The 17,217-nt window shown below is 40.0% G+C and overlaps 1 protein-coding gene across 1 annotated transcript in view; it reads left to right on the plus strand.

Moving 5' to 3' along the window:
- LOC143774427 (beta-1,3-galactosyltransferase 2-like) overlaps positions 1-17,217 on the plus strand; it is a 153,769-nt gene that overhangs the window by 43,095 nt on the left and 93,457 nt on the right. Inside the window, exon 2 of the mRNA XM_077262011.1 lies at positions 9,418-9,641. The gene's annotated coding sequence lies outside the window, so the exon portion shown is untranslated. The remainder of the gene's footprint in view (positions 1-9,417; positions 9,642-17,217) is intronic.

Raw genomic sequence — 17,217 nt, forward strand, 5'->3', positions numbered from 1 at the left:
CACAGGGATGTCACAGTACAGGGATAATAAACATAGCGATGTCACAGTACAGGGATAATAAACACAGCGATGTCACAGTACAGGGATAATAAACATAGCGATGTCACAGTACAAGGATAATAAACACAGCGATGTCACAGTACAGGGATAATAAATACAGCGATGTCACAGTACAAGGATAATAAACACAGTGATGTCACAGTACAGGGATAAAAAACACAGCGATGTCACAGTACAGAGATAACAAACACAGTGATGTCACAGTACAGGGATAATAAACACAGCGATGTCACAGTACAGGGATAATAAACACAGTGATGTCACAGTACAGGGATAATAAACACAGTGATGTCACAGTACAGGGATAATAAACACAGTGATGTCACGGTACAGGGATATTAAACACAGTGATGTCACAGTAGAAGGATAATACACACAGTGATTTCACAGTACAGGGATAATAAACAGTGATGTCACAGTACAGGGATAATAAAAACAGCGATGTCACAGTACAGAGATAACAAACACAGTGATGTCACAGTACAGGGATAATAAAAACAGCGATGTCACAGTACAGGGATAATAAACACAGCGATGTCACAGTACAGGGACAATAAAAACAGCGATGTCACAGTACAGGGATAATAAACACAGCGATGTCACAGTACAGGGATAATAAACACAGTGATGTCACAGTACAGGGATAATAAACACAGTGATGTCACAGTACAGGGATAATAAACACAGTGATGTCACAGTACAGGGATAATAAACACAGTGATGTCACAGTACAAGGATAATAAACACAGTGATGTCACAGTACAGGGATAATAAACACAGTGATGACACAGTACAGGGATAATAAACACAGTGATGTCTCAGTACAGGGATAATAAACACAGTGATGACACAGTACAGGGATAATAAACACAGTGATGTCACAGTAGAAGGATAATACACACAGTGATGTCACAGTACAGGGATAATAAACAGTGATGTCACGGTACAGGGATAATAAACACAGCGATGTCACAGTACAGGGATAATAAACACAGTGATGTCACAGTACAGGGATAATAAACACAGTGATGTCACAGTACAAGGATAATAAACACAGTGATGTCACAGTACAGGGATAATAAACACAGTGATGACACAGTACAGGGATAATAAACACAGTGATGACACAGTACAGGGATAATAAACACAGTGATGTCACAGTAGAAGGATAATACACACAGTGATGTCACAGTACAGGGATAATAAACAGTGATGTCACGGTACAGGGATAATAAACACAGCGATGTCACAGTACAGGGATAATAAACACAGTGATGTCACAGTACAGGGATAACAAAAACACAGTGATGTCACAGTACAGAGATAACAAACACAGCGATGTCACAGTACAGGGACAATAAACACAGTGATGTCACAGTACAGGGATAATAAACACAGCAATGTCACAGTACAGGGATAATACACACAGTGATGTCACAGTACAGGGATAATAAATACAGTGATGTCACAGTACAGGGATAATAAACACAGAGATGTCACAGTACAGGGATAACAAACACAGTGATGTCACAGTACAGGGATAATAAACACAGTGATGTCACAGTATAGGGATAATTAACACAGTGATGTCACAGTACAGAGATAATAAACACGGTGATGTCATAGTACAGAGATAATAAACACGGTGATGTCATAGTACAGAGATAATAAACACGGTGATGTCATAGTACAGAGATAATAAACACAGTGATGTCCCAGTACAGGGATAATAAACACAGCGATGTCACAGTACAGGGATAATAAACACAGCGATGTCACAGTACAAGGATAATAAACACAGCGATGTCACAGTACAAGGATAATAAACACAGTGATGTCACAGTACAGGGATAAAAAACACAGCGATGTCACAGTACAGAGATAACAAACACAGTGATGTCACAGTACAGGGATAATAAACACAGCGATGTCACAGTACAGGGATAATAAACACAGTGATGTCACAGTACAGGGATAATAAACACAGTGATGTCACAGTACAGGGATAATAAACACAGTGATGTCACGGTACAGGGATATTAAACACAGTGATGTCACAGTACAAGGATAATAAACACAGTGATGTCACAGTAGAAGGATAATACACACAGTGATTTCACAGTACAGGGATGATAAACACAACGATGTCACAGTACAGGGATAATAAGCACAGTGATGTCACAGTACAGGGATAATACACACAGTGATGTCACAGTACAGGGATAATAAAAACAGCGATGTCACAGTACAGGGATAATAAACACAGTGATGTCACAGTACAGGGACAATAAACACAGTGATGTCACAGTACAGGGATAATAAACACAGCAATGTCACAGTACAGGGATAATAAACACAGTGATGTCACAGTACAGGGATAATAAACACAGTGATGTCACAGTACAGGGATAATAAACACAGTGATGTCACAGTACAGGGATAATAAACACAGTGATGTCACAGTACAAGGATAATAAACACAGTGATGTCACAGTACAGGGATAATAAACACAGTGATGACACAGTACAGGGATAATAAACACAGTGATGTCTCAGTACAGGGATAATAAACACAGTGATGACACAGTACAGGGATAATAAACACAGTGATGTCACAGTAGAAGGATAATACACACAGTGATGTCACAGTACAGGGATAATAAACAGTGATGTCACGGTACAGGGATAATAAACACAGCGATGTCACAGTACAGGGATAATAAAAACAGTGATGTCACAGTACAGGGATAATAAACACAGTGATGTCACAGTACAAGGATAATAAACACAGTGATGTCACAGTACAGGGATAATAAACACAGTGATCACACAGTACAGGGATAATAAACACAGTGATGTCACAGTAGAAGGATAATACACACAGTGATGTTACAGTACAGGGATAATAAACAGTGATGTCACGGTACAGGGATAATAAACACAGCGATGTCACAGTACAGGGATAATAAACACAGTGATGTCACAGTACAGGGATAACAAAAACACAGTGATGTCACAGTACAGAGATAACAAACACAGCGATGTCACAGTACAGGGACAATAAACACAGTGATGTCACAGTACAGGGATAATAAACACAGCAATGTCACAGTACAGGGATAATAAACACAGTGATGTCACAGTACAGGGATAACAAACACAGTGATGTCACAGTACAGGGATAATAAACACAGTGATGTCACAGTACAGGGATAATAAACACAGCAATGTCACAGTACAGGGATAATAAACACAGTGATGTCACAGTACAGGGATAATAAAAAGTGATGTCACGGTACAGGGATAATAAACACAGCGATGTCACAGTACAGGGATAATAAACACAGTGATGTCACAGTACAGGGATAACAAAAACACAGTGATGTCACAGTACAGAGATAACAAACACAGCGATGTCACAGTACAGGGACAATAAACACAGTGATGTCACAGTACAGGGATAATAAACACAGCAATGTCACAGTACAGGGATAATAAACACAGTGATGTCACAGTACAGGGATAACAAACACAGTGATGTCACAGTACAGGGATAATAAACACAGTGATGTCACAGTATAGGGATAATTAACACAGTGATGTCACAGTACAGAGATAATAAACACGGTGATGTCATAGAACAGAGATAATAAACACGGTGATGTCATAGTACAGAGATAATAAACACGGTGATGTCATAGTACAGAGATAATAAACACAGTGATGTCCCAGTACAGAGATAATACACGCAGTGATGTCACAGTACAGAGATAATAAACACAGTGATGTCACAGTACAGAGATAATACACACAGTGATGTCACAGTACAGAGATAAAAAACACAGCGATGTCACAGTACAGGGATAATAAACACAGCGATGTCACAGTACAGGGATAATAAACACAGGGATGTCACAGTACAGGGATAACAAACACAGTGATGTCATTGTACAGGGATAATAAACACAGTGATGTCTCAGTACAGGGATAATAAACACAGTGATGTCACAGAACAGGGATAATAAACACAGTGATGTCACAGTACAGGGATAATAAACACAGTGATGTCACAGTACAGAGATAATAAACACAGTGATGTCACAGTACAGGGATAATAAACACAGCGATGTCACAGTACAGGGATAATAAACACAGCGATGTCACAGTACAGGGATAATAAACACAGCGATGTCACAGTACAGGGATAATAAACACAGCGATGTCACAGTACAGGGATAATAAACACAGCGATGTCACAGTACAGGGATAATAAACACAGTGATGTCTCAGTACAGGGATAATAAACACAGTGATGTCACAGTACAGGGATAATAAACACAGTGATGTCACAGTACAGAGATAATATACACAGTGATGTCAAAGTACAGGGATAATAAACACAGTGATGTCACAGTACAGGGATAATAAACACAGTGATGTCACAGTGCAGAGATAATAAACACAGTGATCTCAAAGTACAGGGATAATAAACACAGCAATGTCACAGTACATGGATAATAAACACAGTGATGTCACAGTACAAGGATAATAAACACAGTGATGTCACAGTACAGGGATAATAATATACACAGCGATGTCACAGTACAGGGATAATAAACACAGCGATGTCACAGTACAGGGATAATAAACACAGCGATGTCACAGTACAGGGATAATAAACACAGTGATGTCATTGTACAGGGATAATAAACACAGTGATGTCTCAGTACAGGGATAATAAACACAGTGATGTCACAGAACAGGGATAATAAACACAGTGATGTCACAGTACAGAGATAATAAACACAGTGATGTCACAGTACAGGGATAATAAACACAGAGATGTCACAGTACAGGGATAATAAACACAGTGATGTCACAGTACAGAGATAATAAACACAGTGATGTCACAATACAGAGATAATAAACACGGTGATGTCATAGTACAGAGATAATAAACACGGTGATGTCATAGTACAGGGATAATAAACACAGCGATGTCACAGTACAGGGATAATAAACACAGTGATGTCACAGTAAAGGGATAATAAACACAGCGATGTCACAGTACAGGGATAATAAACACAGTGATGTCATAGTACAAGGATAATAAACACAGTGATGTCACAATATAGGGATAATAAACACAGCGATGTCATCGTACAGAGATAATAAACACGGGGATGTCACAGTACAGGGATAACAAAACACAGTGATGTCACAGTACATGGATAATAAACACAGTGATGTCACAGTACAGGGATAATAAAAACAGTGATGTCACAGCACAGGGATAATAAACACAGTGATGTCACAGTACAGGGATAATAAACACAGTGATGTCACAGTAAAGGGATAATAAACACAGTGATGTTACAGTACAGGGATAATAAACACAGTGATGTCACAGTACAGGGATAATAAACACAGTGATGTCACAGTACATGGATAATAAACACAGTGATTTCACAGTACATGGATAATAAACACAGTGATGTCACAGTACAGGGATAATAAGCACAGTGATGTCACAGTACTGGGATAATAAACAGTGATGTCACGGTACAGGGATAATAAACACAGTGATGTCACAGTACAGAGATAATAAACACGGTGATGTCACAGTACAGAGATAATAAACACAGTGATGTCACAGTACAGGGATAATAAACACAGTGATGTCACAGTACAGGGATAATAAACACAGTGATGTCACAGTACAGGGATAACAAACACAGTGATGTCACAGTACAGGGATAATAAACACAGTGATGTCACAGTATAGGGATAATAAACACAGTGATGCAACAGTACAGGAAAAATAAACACAGTGATGTCACAGTAAAGGGATAATAAACACAGCGATGTCACAGTACAGGGATAATAAACACAGTGATGTACCAGTACAGGGATAATAAACACAGTGATGTCACAGTACAGGGATAATAAACACAGTGATGTCACAGTACAGGGATAACAAACACAGTGATGTCACAGTACAGGGATAATAACCACAGTGATGTCACAGTACAGGGATAATAACCACAGTGATGTCACAGTACAGGGATAATAAACAGTGATGTCACAGAACAGGGATAATAAACACAGTGATGTCACAGTACATGGATAATAAACACAGTGATGTCACAGTACAGAGATAATAAACACAGTGATGTCACAATACAGAGATAATAAACACGGTGATGTCATAGTACAGAGATAATAAACACGGTGATGTCATAGTACAGGGATAATAAACACAGCGATGTCACAGTACAGGGATAATAAACACAGTGATGTACCAGTACAGGGATAATAAACACAGTGATGTCACAGTACAAGGATAATAAACACAGTGATGCAACAGTACAGGAATAATAAACACAGTGATGTCACATTAAAGGGATAATAAACACAGCGATGTCACAGTACAGGGATAATAAACACAGTGATGTCACAGTACAGGGATAATAAACACAGTGATGTCATAGTACAAGGATAATAAACACAGTGATGTCACAGTACAGGGATAATAAACACAGTGATGTCACAATATAGGGATAATAAACACAGCGATGTCATCGTACAGAGATAATAAACACGGGGATGTCAGAGTACAGGGATAACAAAACACAGTGATGTCACAGTACATGGATAATAAACACAGTGATGTCACAGTACAGGGATAATAAAAACAGTGATGTCACAGTACAGGGATAATAAACATAGTGATGTCGCAGTACCGGGATAATAAACACAGTGATGTCACAGTAAAGGGATAATAAACACAGTGATGTCACAGTACAGGGATAATAAACACAGTGATGTCACAGTATATGGATAATAAACACAGTGATGTCACAGTACATGGATAATAAACACAGTGATGTCACAGTACAGGGATAATAAGCACAGTGATGTCACAGTACTGGGATAATAAACAGTGATGTCACAGTACAGGGATAATAAACACGGTGATGTCACAGTACAGAGATAATAAACACAGTGATGTCACAGTACAGGGATAATAAACACAGTGATGTCTCAGTACAGGGATAAAAAACACAGCGATGTCACAGCACAGAGATAATAACCACAGTGATGTCACAGTACAGGGATAAGAAACACAGTGATGTCATTGTACAGGGATAATAAACACAGTGATGTCTCAGTACAGGGATAATAAACACAGTGATGTCACAGAACAGGGATAATAAACACAGTGATGTCACAGTACAGGGATAATAAACACAGTGATGTCACAGTACAGAGATAATAAACACAGTGATGTCACATCACAGGAATAATAAACACAGTGATGTCACAGTACAGGGATTATATACACAGTGATGTCACAGTACAGGGATAATAAACAGTGATGTCACAGTATAGAGATAATAAACACAGTGATGTCACAGTACAGAGGTAATACACACAGTGATGTCACAGTATAGAGATAATAAACACAGTGATGTCACAGTACAGAGGTAATACACACAGTGATGTCACAGTATAGAGATAATAAACACAGTCATGTCACAGTACAGGGATAATAAACACAGTGATGTCACAGTACAGGGATAATAAACACAGTGGTGTCACAGTACAGTGATAATAAACACAGTGATGTCACAGTACAGAGATAATAAACATAGTGATGTCACAGTACAGAGATAATGCACACAGTGATGTCACAGTATAGAGATAATAAACACAGTGATGTCACAGTACAGAGATAATGCACACAGTGATGTCACAGTATAGAGATAATAAACACAGTGATGTCACCGTACAGGGATAATACACACAGTGATGTCCCAGTATAGAGATAATAAACACAGTGATGTCACAGTACAGGGATAATAAACACAGTGGTGTCACAGTACAGTGATAAACAGTGATGTCACAGCGCAGCAATAATACACAAAGTCTTTTCACAGTATAGTGCTATTATGCACAGTGATGTCACAGAGAAATAAACCTACTTAGGTCACAGTTTAGGGATAATATGAGTCGCCCCGCCTGGGTCGTGGGGTACTCGGTACCGGGTCCTGAGTTTCACATGGGGATGTCACGGTGACTGCGACCCGATCCGTGGTCCTGGGCGCCCATGTAACAGGGAAAGGTCTTTAAAGGGAATAAGGTTTATGTTCGTGACCCCACCTGTGGTATTCGGTCAGTGGGGATCGACGCTGCTTTAAGGGGTCCTCTGTGGTGATGTTATGGCAGCTAGATGGTATAAATTCCCATGGGTGAAGTATGTCCCCAGAGCTCCCATGGTGTACATGGAATATGGTGAGGAGTGCAGTAAAGAACGAAGACACAGGTTTGCAGTCTCTCTACCTTTACTGTCGACTTCAGGCAACCACAGTCCAGAGCACCAGATCACAGGGCAGGCAGGGTCCGGCTGGCTTGGAGGCAAGTTAGGAGTCCCCTTATCCAGGTGAAAATCAAAAGCCTTCCTCTAGCACCGTGGTGGTGATGTCCCTCACTGCTTAAAGCTACACATAAGGTCCTCACAGATGTTATCTCTTTGTCCCCCGGGTTGGACAGGACATAACCCTTGTGACTGGTGGCTTGAGGCTGTTTATAGGGACTCTAGCATACCCTGGCCTCTGAGGGGTGCCACCATGCCTCCTGGGTGTTAGGTCAGACAGGTAACGTAGAGTTCAGCTGTCCTGCCGGTCTCTGATGTAAGTCGTGGAGGACATTACGATCTTCGGTGTTCCGGCTACCGGTTTCTGTGCCTCAGAAGAAGGCAGCCAGGTTGGGGATGGTCTCCCCCTGGTATCCTCTACTGTGCTTTGCTCTCCTGCACGCTCTCTGCAATCAATTTGGCTTTCTCGATGTCTCTTTCCAGGAACTGCTGCACTGAGGCTACGCAGCTCCGTAAAACCTTCTTCTCTGCCTCAGACTGATCCAGTCTGTTTCCTGGCAAGACTGTTCTAAGTAACTCTCCCTACAGACTACCAGTTATATATATATATATATATATATATATATATATATATATAGGGAGTCACCTAGCAAGTAGGATCAAAAGCTCCCCTGGTGGCCTGGAGTGTGAATGTGTTGCATGTTTGTGGTACCTGGTTGCAGTTATCCCTTCTTGCCTTTAAGCGTAACATCACTCTCCCCGTGAGGAAAGCAATGCTACTGTGACGACCAGGACCCTGGGGCACCACAAATACATACAGGGATGTCACAGTTTTGGAATACCAAGAATCCTAATATCATAGTTCAAGAATCAGGTATACATTGAAGTTACAGAATAAAAACAACATTTGTCTAGTGTTAAGTAGTGACTTCCAGTGTATTTGCATTTCCTCTCACCTCCCATCCTTCTACCATACACAGCTAAGAGGACAAAGTTCTCCATATTAAACAGCATCACACTGCAATTAGACTGGAGAGGATGAAAGAGCTTGTCGATAAGAGAAGGTGCCACTTACGGCAGGTGATTGTATCGATGTGTGATTTCTGGACCTATCGTATGCAGAAGTCATCTATGAACCACATACAGTAACACTGAGCCGATTGTATGAGCTACGGAGAAAAAGTCACACACAGGTTCACCTAAGGTAAGAGAAAAATGCAACTATATCACACACAACAAGATCTCAATCTAAGCCTATTATATGTGATACTGACTGCTGAACTTTGTATCTAAGCCTATCATATGTGATACTGAATGCTGAGCTTTGTATCTAAGCCTATCATATGTGATACTGACTGCTGAGCTTTGTATCTAAGCCTATCATATGTGATACTGAATGCTGAGCTTTGTATCTGAGCCTATCATATGTGATACTGACTGCTGAGCTTTGTATCTAAGCCTATCATATGTGATACTGACTGCTGAGCCTATCATGGGTAATACTGTCTTCCAAACTGTACATCCAAAAATATCACATATAATACTGTCTGATGAGGAGTCTAAGCCTTTCATATGTGATATTGAGAGACTGCAGGCTGACTTGGACCTACTGAGTGTTTGTGCATCCACATGGCAAATGAGGTTCAATGTGGAAAAATGTAAAATGATGCACATGGATGCTACTAACATGTGGGTATCATATGTTCTAGTGAGGGGGAGTGAAGCTAGAAGAGTCACCTATAGAGAAGGATCTGGGTGTACTTGTTGATCACTGACGAGAACAGCAGGCAATGTCAATCAACAGCCTCTAAAGCCAATAGTATATATATATATATAGGTGCATCTCGCAAAATTAGAATATCATCAAAAAGTTAATTTATTTCATTTCTTCAACACAAAAAGTGAAACTCATATATTAGATAGAGTCATTACAAAAAGAGTGATCTATTTCAAGTGTTTATTTCTGTTAATGTTAATGATTATGGCTTACAGCCAAGGAAAACCCAGAAAGACTTCTGTTAATGTTAATGATTATGGCTTACAGCCAATGAAAACCCAAAAGTCACTATCTCAGTAAATGAGAATATTTAACCATTGGTTTGTATGCGGTACATTAATAGTGCCACCATTTGTGTGTTATCAGTTACAGTACCTCCCGTTGTACCTTATAATATAATAGCGCTACCTTAACGCCATCAATACAGTAATTGTGCTACCCAATTCCCCCACATAGTGTATGTGCTCCTTTTTTGCCTCCCTCACAGTCACAAGTCTCATTTACTGCCCCTACATAGTGATAGTGCCTGTGACACAATTAAAGTGCCTCTTCATTGTCTCCACAATGTAAAAGTGCCCTGCAGAAAAAAAACCCACATAACCACATTTTCACAGCGTTACTCATGCTACAGGTCTCCAGCCAGCAATATTAACCCCTTCACGACCTTGGATGTATCCATACGACTTGGATGTATTGATACTTCCTGGCAATTTTGCGCACATAGGAGCTGTGCGCGAGCGATCGCCGCCAGGTGTTCAGCTGACGTGACATCTGACACCTGGCACTCACTACCAGGAATGGTGCCTGCATCACTCCAGGCACTTTAACACGTGCTGCATTCGATATTATTGGCCACATTTAGAAGGAAGGCAGATGGAGTGGGCTCCCTCAGCCCTTCGATCGGAGCACCGAGCAAAGTCATTGCGAGTGGCCGATATTGCCACGGTGACCCGATGTGGTCATCATTCGGGCCACCAGAGTTAGCATGCTTGTTACACCATGCTCATGGTGTATCAAGTTTGTGTGCTAGTGCAGCACTGTCAGTTTCTAAAGCATAGCAATACTCGTGCATTGCTATGCTTTATAAGTGATCAAAATGAAAAATGTAAAAGTCACATAAAGGTAAAAAAAGTTTAAAAAAAAGCATTAAAAATGGTCAAAAATATAGTTAAAAAAATTACAAAATCATAATGATAAAAAATATATATTATTCTCATAAATTAATATTTTCATGAAAAAAACTAAAAAAAAGTACACATATTTGTTATTGCCATGTCCGGAACGACCAGACCTATAAAACTGTCCCACTAGTTAAACCCTTCAGTGAACACCGTAAAAAAAAAAAAACAAATGGGACAAAAAACATTGCTTTATCAACATACTGCCAAACAAAAAGTAGAGTAAAACGAGATTAAAAAGACAAATGTAAATAAATATGGTAGAGCTTAAAACATCATTTTGTCCCGCAAGAAACTAGCCACCAAACAGCTCCATCAATGAAAAAAAAGTTGTAACTTTCGGAATTAAGTGATGCAAAAATATTTATTTTTTCTATAAATTTATTTATCATGTAAAAACAGCAAAACATAAAAAAAAAGATATACAGTTAGGTCCATATATATTTGGACAGAGACAACATTTTTCTAATTTTGGTTATAGACATTACCACAATGAATTTTAAACAAAACATTTCAGATACAGTTAAAGTTCAGACTTTCAGCTTTCATTTGAGGGTATCCACATTAAAATTGGATGAAGGGTTTAGGATTTTTTGCGCCTTAACATGCGCCACCCTGTTTTTAAAGGGACCAAAAGTAATTGGACAATTGACTCCAAGGCTATTTCATGGACAGGTGTGGGCAATCCCTTCATTATGTCATTCTCAATTAAGCAGATAAAAGGCCTGGAGTTGTTTTAGTGTGTGACAGCAGCCACACATAAAAACCCAATATAAATCTGGTATCGCTATAATCGCACCAACCAGAAGAATAAAGTCATCTAATCAATTATACCGCACAAGGAATGGCGTAAAAAATAAAACCAATTCTTCACCTGCTGTTGATTTTTTCATTCTGCCTCCCAAAGATCGCAGTAAGGCTTAGCTCAAATTTATCTTGCGTTCTACACTGAGCGCTTGCACAGGGGTAAATCTCTGAAATACGTGATTCAGATGGAGCAGAAGAATCCCTATAATGAGGCAGATGGAGGCACTGTGCACTCTGTCTGGCCTTTGATCAGGTGGTGTCTGTCTTTTTAGACATGCATAAAACCATGGTCCCCCACAGTTTTGTGCACCTCTGAAAAGAAGGACAATGCTGAACAGAAGCCACACGGAGTCCAGAGTAACTCTGCTGCCTATATTTCTGTTAATAAATGACAGACCTGAGTGGGGAGTTGCTTTTTTTGTGGATTAAGTTGAAGCTTTTATTGGAAACATTTTACATAACATTTGGGATCACATTTATCCGGCGCTCTATGCTGAGCACTTACTACAGTCAATGTCGACCCTTTAACGAGCCTTGTCACATGACCCAGGATAAAAGCCAAACCAGAATCTCAATTTGAAGACACTGTGTTTCGGGGTTCTGCCCCTCTCGTCAGTGCAAAGTGCAGATCTGGTTTGGCTGATTGAGAGGTGTCTGACCAGGATCCAAGAATTATAATTTCTCCTTGCAGAGAGTGACATATTAAGCAGGTCGAGGTGAGGAGACTTACAAGGCTCGTTAAAGAGTTGACATTGACTGTTAGGATTGCTACTTCCAATAGGTGGCACTAGAGTTCTAGTCCTCTTCCTCTCTGAAGAGACAATTTGCATATTTCCCAGAGGAGCATTGCGGCTTTAAGTCTTCTCATCTCAACATGCTTAACATGTCACTCTCCGCAAGGAGAAACAATACTTCTTGGAGATTTAGATGGAAACTCCAAAGTAAGTGCTCAGCATAGAGCACCAGATAAATGTGATCTTAAATGTTATGTAAAATATTTCCAATAAAAGATTCAACTCAATCCACAAAAAAAGCAAGTCCCCACTCAGGTCTGTCATCTATTAACAGAAATATAGGGGGCTTCCAGTTTACTTGTAGTACAAAGGCTCTAAAAAAGCTAAATGCATCCTTGCCCTCCCAAAAAAATTAGCAAATTCTGAGCTCCTAAGTCCAAATGCCCCTCCCCTCTGAGCCCCAGTGTGTCTAAACCACATTTAACATCCACATATTTGGCATTTATGTTGTGCTCCTAATTGACGAGTGCATGTCTCCAGAAACATAAGCCGGGCACTACAATGTACGGTCACTACAATGGCAGTTTTGCAATTTTCACTCAGCATTATCCACTTCTGCTTGTTTCTGAAAAACATCCATGGAATCAAAATCATGGCTACATCTTTAGATAAATTCCCAAAGGTGTCTCGCCGTATGGCTAAGCAGTTCTGTACAGCCACATATGGGGGATTTCTATATTCAGAAATTTATGTGACACACCTGCAGTGTCAATTTGATCACTGCATACATGAGATCACAAGGTGCAGTTTGTAAAATGGGGTCAATTATTCGGGGTTCTACTGTTCTTGCACCTCAGGGGCTTTGCGAATGTGACATGACACCCTCGACCAGCAAAATCTAAACTCCAATATGGCGCTTCTTCCCTTCTGAGCATTGAACTGTGCCTCAAAAGTAGTTTTTGACCACACATGGGGTATCAGTGTACTCAGAAGAAAGTGCAGAACAAATTTTCTCCTGATATCCTTGTGAAAATGAAAAAATTGTGGGCTAAAACAACATTCTTGTGGGCAAAATATATACTTTTTAATTTTCACAGATCAATGTTGTAAAATTCTGTGAAGCACCTGTTCAAGGTGCTCACCTCGCATCTATATAAAATTGGGTCACTTGTGGAGAGTTTCCACTGACTAGGCACATCATTTTGGAATATGATATACATTATTACGCGATATCTGTGATGTTAATGCTGTAGGTTGTCTCTGTATGGCATAGCCAGATTCTTTCTTCTCCACTTTTGGAAATATCCATGACGTCCTTCTTCAAAGCAAAAAAAGTACTTTCCATACGCTCTCAGAGTAATCCAATAAAAAAATTGTCACTATCTGCTCGTCATCATACAAAAACTATAATTGTTCTAGGTGAAAGCAGCTTGGGAATGGAGTAAACCCTGAGATGAACTTAACTGGTTAATGATTGACAGAAGATACAGTAGGTGTTAAAATATTGTAAACCCCTTGCTCGTTCCCATACTTTTTGTATAAATCAGTTTTATTGGTCAGAACAATAAAGAAAACATTTGAAAATACAATTTAGTAAATCTGTGCATTATTAGACAATATACTGTTACATATTAATTAGAAAAAACAACGTTACAATACTTAAGTCTTACAATTTAGATGTCTGACTGATAATGTTGTTATTCGTCTTGTAATTATGAAATACTAACCTTAGAGGTATTTAGTAATTATCATTAAGTTGTTTTGTAAACAATCAAGAATATAATATATATTCAAACCAGTTATGGGGGAGACAAACAATTAGAGTAAGAAAAGAAAAGAAAGGGAGGTAGAAAGAAGAAGAGAGGGGTGGATGAAGGTATGGGAATGTGAGAAAAAAGGGGGGAGAGTGGCTGTCGTCCCATCCGGCGGCCAAAGCGCAGGCCACAAAACGATCCGGGGGCTCACATGAGTGAGCTGTATGATATATCAAGTTCTAGAAATCCAGAGCTTTAGCTCAGGGGTTTCCCTAAAGGCAATCCAGGGGGCCCAGGTATTGTAGGTTTTTTCAAAATTATTAGATGACTGATTTATCAGTTGCTCCATTCTATAAATGTTATTGAGTTCAGCCACAAATTCTGCACGAGAAGGAAATTTTTCTTGTTTCCAAAAGCGTGGAATTAGATTCCTAACTGCGGTGAGAAAATGTCTAAGGATGCCTTTTTTGAATCTAGATATCGATAAGTCACATAAGGACAGCAATGCTAGACTCGCTGAAGGTTGGATCTGTGTAATAGACAGCTTATTATGAAGTTCAAAAATAGCCAACCACAGATCCTTTATGGGGGGGCAGTCCCACCAAATATGCATGTAAGAGCCTATTTCCTTTAAGCATCTCCAACAGGTGTCAGGTGTCGTGGGGAACACCGCATGTACCATGGATGGGCATCTATACCATCTAGCCAGGATCTTGTAGCTCCTCTCCTGTGATACCGCGCACAATGACGATCTAGACGAGAAGAGAAGGATTTTTTCCCTGTCCTCGGAAGATAAGGGTCTCCTCAAATCACCCTCCCATCTCGAGAAAAACATTGGCCAACCCTGCGGCGAAGCTCCCCCCTCTTTGAAGATTTTATATAGCAGTGAGACAGTGTGGTCTGGGGGGTTTGTTGATATGCAGAGTACCTCAAAGGGAGTTAGCGGCCTACTGATATTAGTTTGTTTAATATTCTTGTGGATATAACTTTTCAGCTGCTCATAGAAAAACCAGTCAACAGAGTACGTTTCTTCCTCTGGGAATAATTCCCGAAGGGACTTCATCCGATTATCCTTCAAATAATCATGGACGATGGGTTTGGAATCTTTCTTTTATTTAAATACATCTCTTTATGTAGCCCTGCCGGGAAAGTGGGATTATCATAAATCGGAGTCAAGGGGCCCGGGACAGTTGCAATCTGGAGGTCTTTGTTTCTGTTTTTAATAAGGAGCAATATGTTTCTTGTGAGAAAGGGTATATAAACATCCAGTCCCGTCCCCCTGCCTCCAGACCAGAGAACAACCTGAGAATCACAACCATTAAGATCGTTTTCCAGGTTTACCCATTTTTTACTTGTTTTACTGTGATAAAGGTCCAGGATGCATGATCCTATTGATGCATAACTATAGATCGCAAAATCCGGGAGGCCCAGTCCACCCATCAGTTTGGATCTACGGTACTTAATAATGAGTAGGAGATGCGTGCCCGGTTATGAGACCAAACGAAGCGAGTGATTATTTGTTTGAGGCGAGAAAAGAAGGAGGCTGGTAAGAATAGAGGAATTGTTTGAAAAAAATATAAGAGGCGAGGCAGAAGGTCCATCTTAACTGCATTAATCCTGCCTAACTACGACAATTGGAGCCTGTGCCATTTCTCTAAATCCGATATTGCTTTTTGAAGGGTTGGCGCAAAGTTAGTCTCAAACAATTTAGACGTTCTACTTGTAAGTTTGATACCCAGGTAGGTGAGAAAGTCAAAACGCCATTTAAATGGGAAGGTCGTTCTCAATGTATCTACCAAGGGGAGTGGAAGTGAAATATTCAGGATTTCGGATTTAAGGGAGTTTATTTTAAAATTACTTAAAAGGCCGAATTTGTTTAGTTCCGAGATAATGTTTGGTAAGCTCGTAGAGGGGGATGTGATATATAGGAGGATGTCATCTGCGAAAAGTGCTAGTTTATGTTCTTCAGAACGTAATTTTATACCCTTAATTGAGGGGTTATTTCTCAGGGCTACAGCCAGATGCTCCATTGTTAGGACATATAAAAGGGGGGAAAGCGGGCACCCCTGCCTCGTACCATTTCTGATTGGAAACAAATCCGATAATACACCGTTTACCTTGACCTGTGCACTAGGGGAGGAATATAAGGCGGAGATCCTGCGTAACATATTTTCTTTTAAGCCAATTTTCTCTAGGGTCTGAAAGATGAACTCCCAATGCACCCGGTCAAAAGCTTTTTCAGCATCGATTGACATGATACATAGGGGATCCCCCCCTCACCCGCCTTATCAAGTAGGGATATAGTACGAATTGTGTTGTCTCTTGCTTCTCGTCCTGGCACAAAGCCCACCTGATCTTGGTTTATTAATTTTGGCAACAAGGGGCGTAACCTATTGGCTAACACCTTCGCATATATTTTAATATCTAAATTTATCAAAGAGATCGGGCGATAGTTATCGCATGTAGAGGGGTCTTTACCGGGCTTGGGTATAACTGTTATGTGAGCGGTGAGTGCCTGAGAAGGAAAGGG

The sequence above is a fragment of the Ranitomeya variabilis genome, chromosome 5 (genome assembly GCF_051348905.1).
Source record: "Ranitomeya variabilis isolate aRanVar5 chromosome 5, aRanVar5.hap1, whole genome shotgun sequence".
NCBI classification, from domain to species: Eukaryota; Metazoa; Chordata; class Amphibia; order Anura; family Dendrobatidae; genus Ranitomeya; species Ranitomeya variabilis.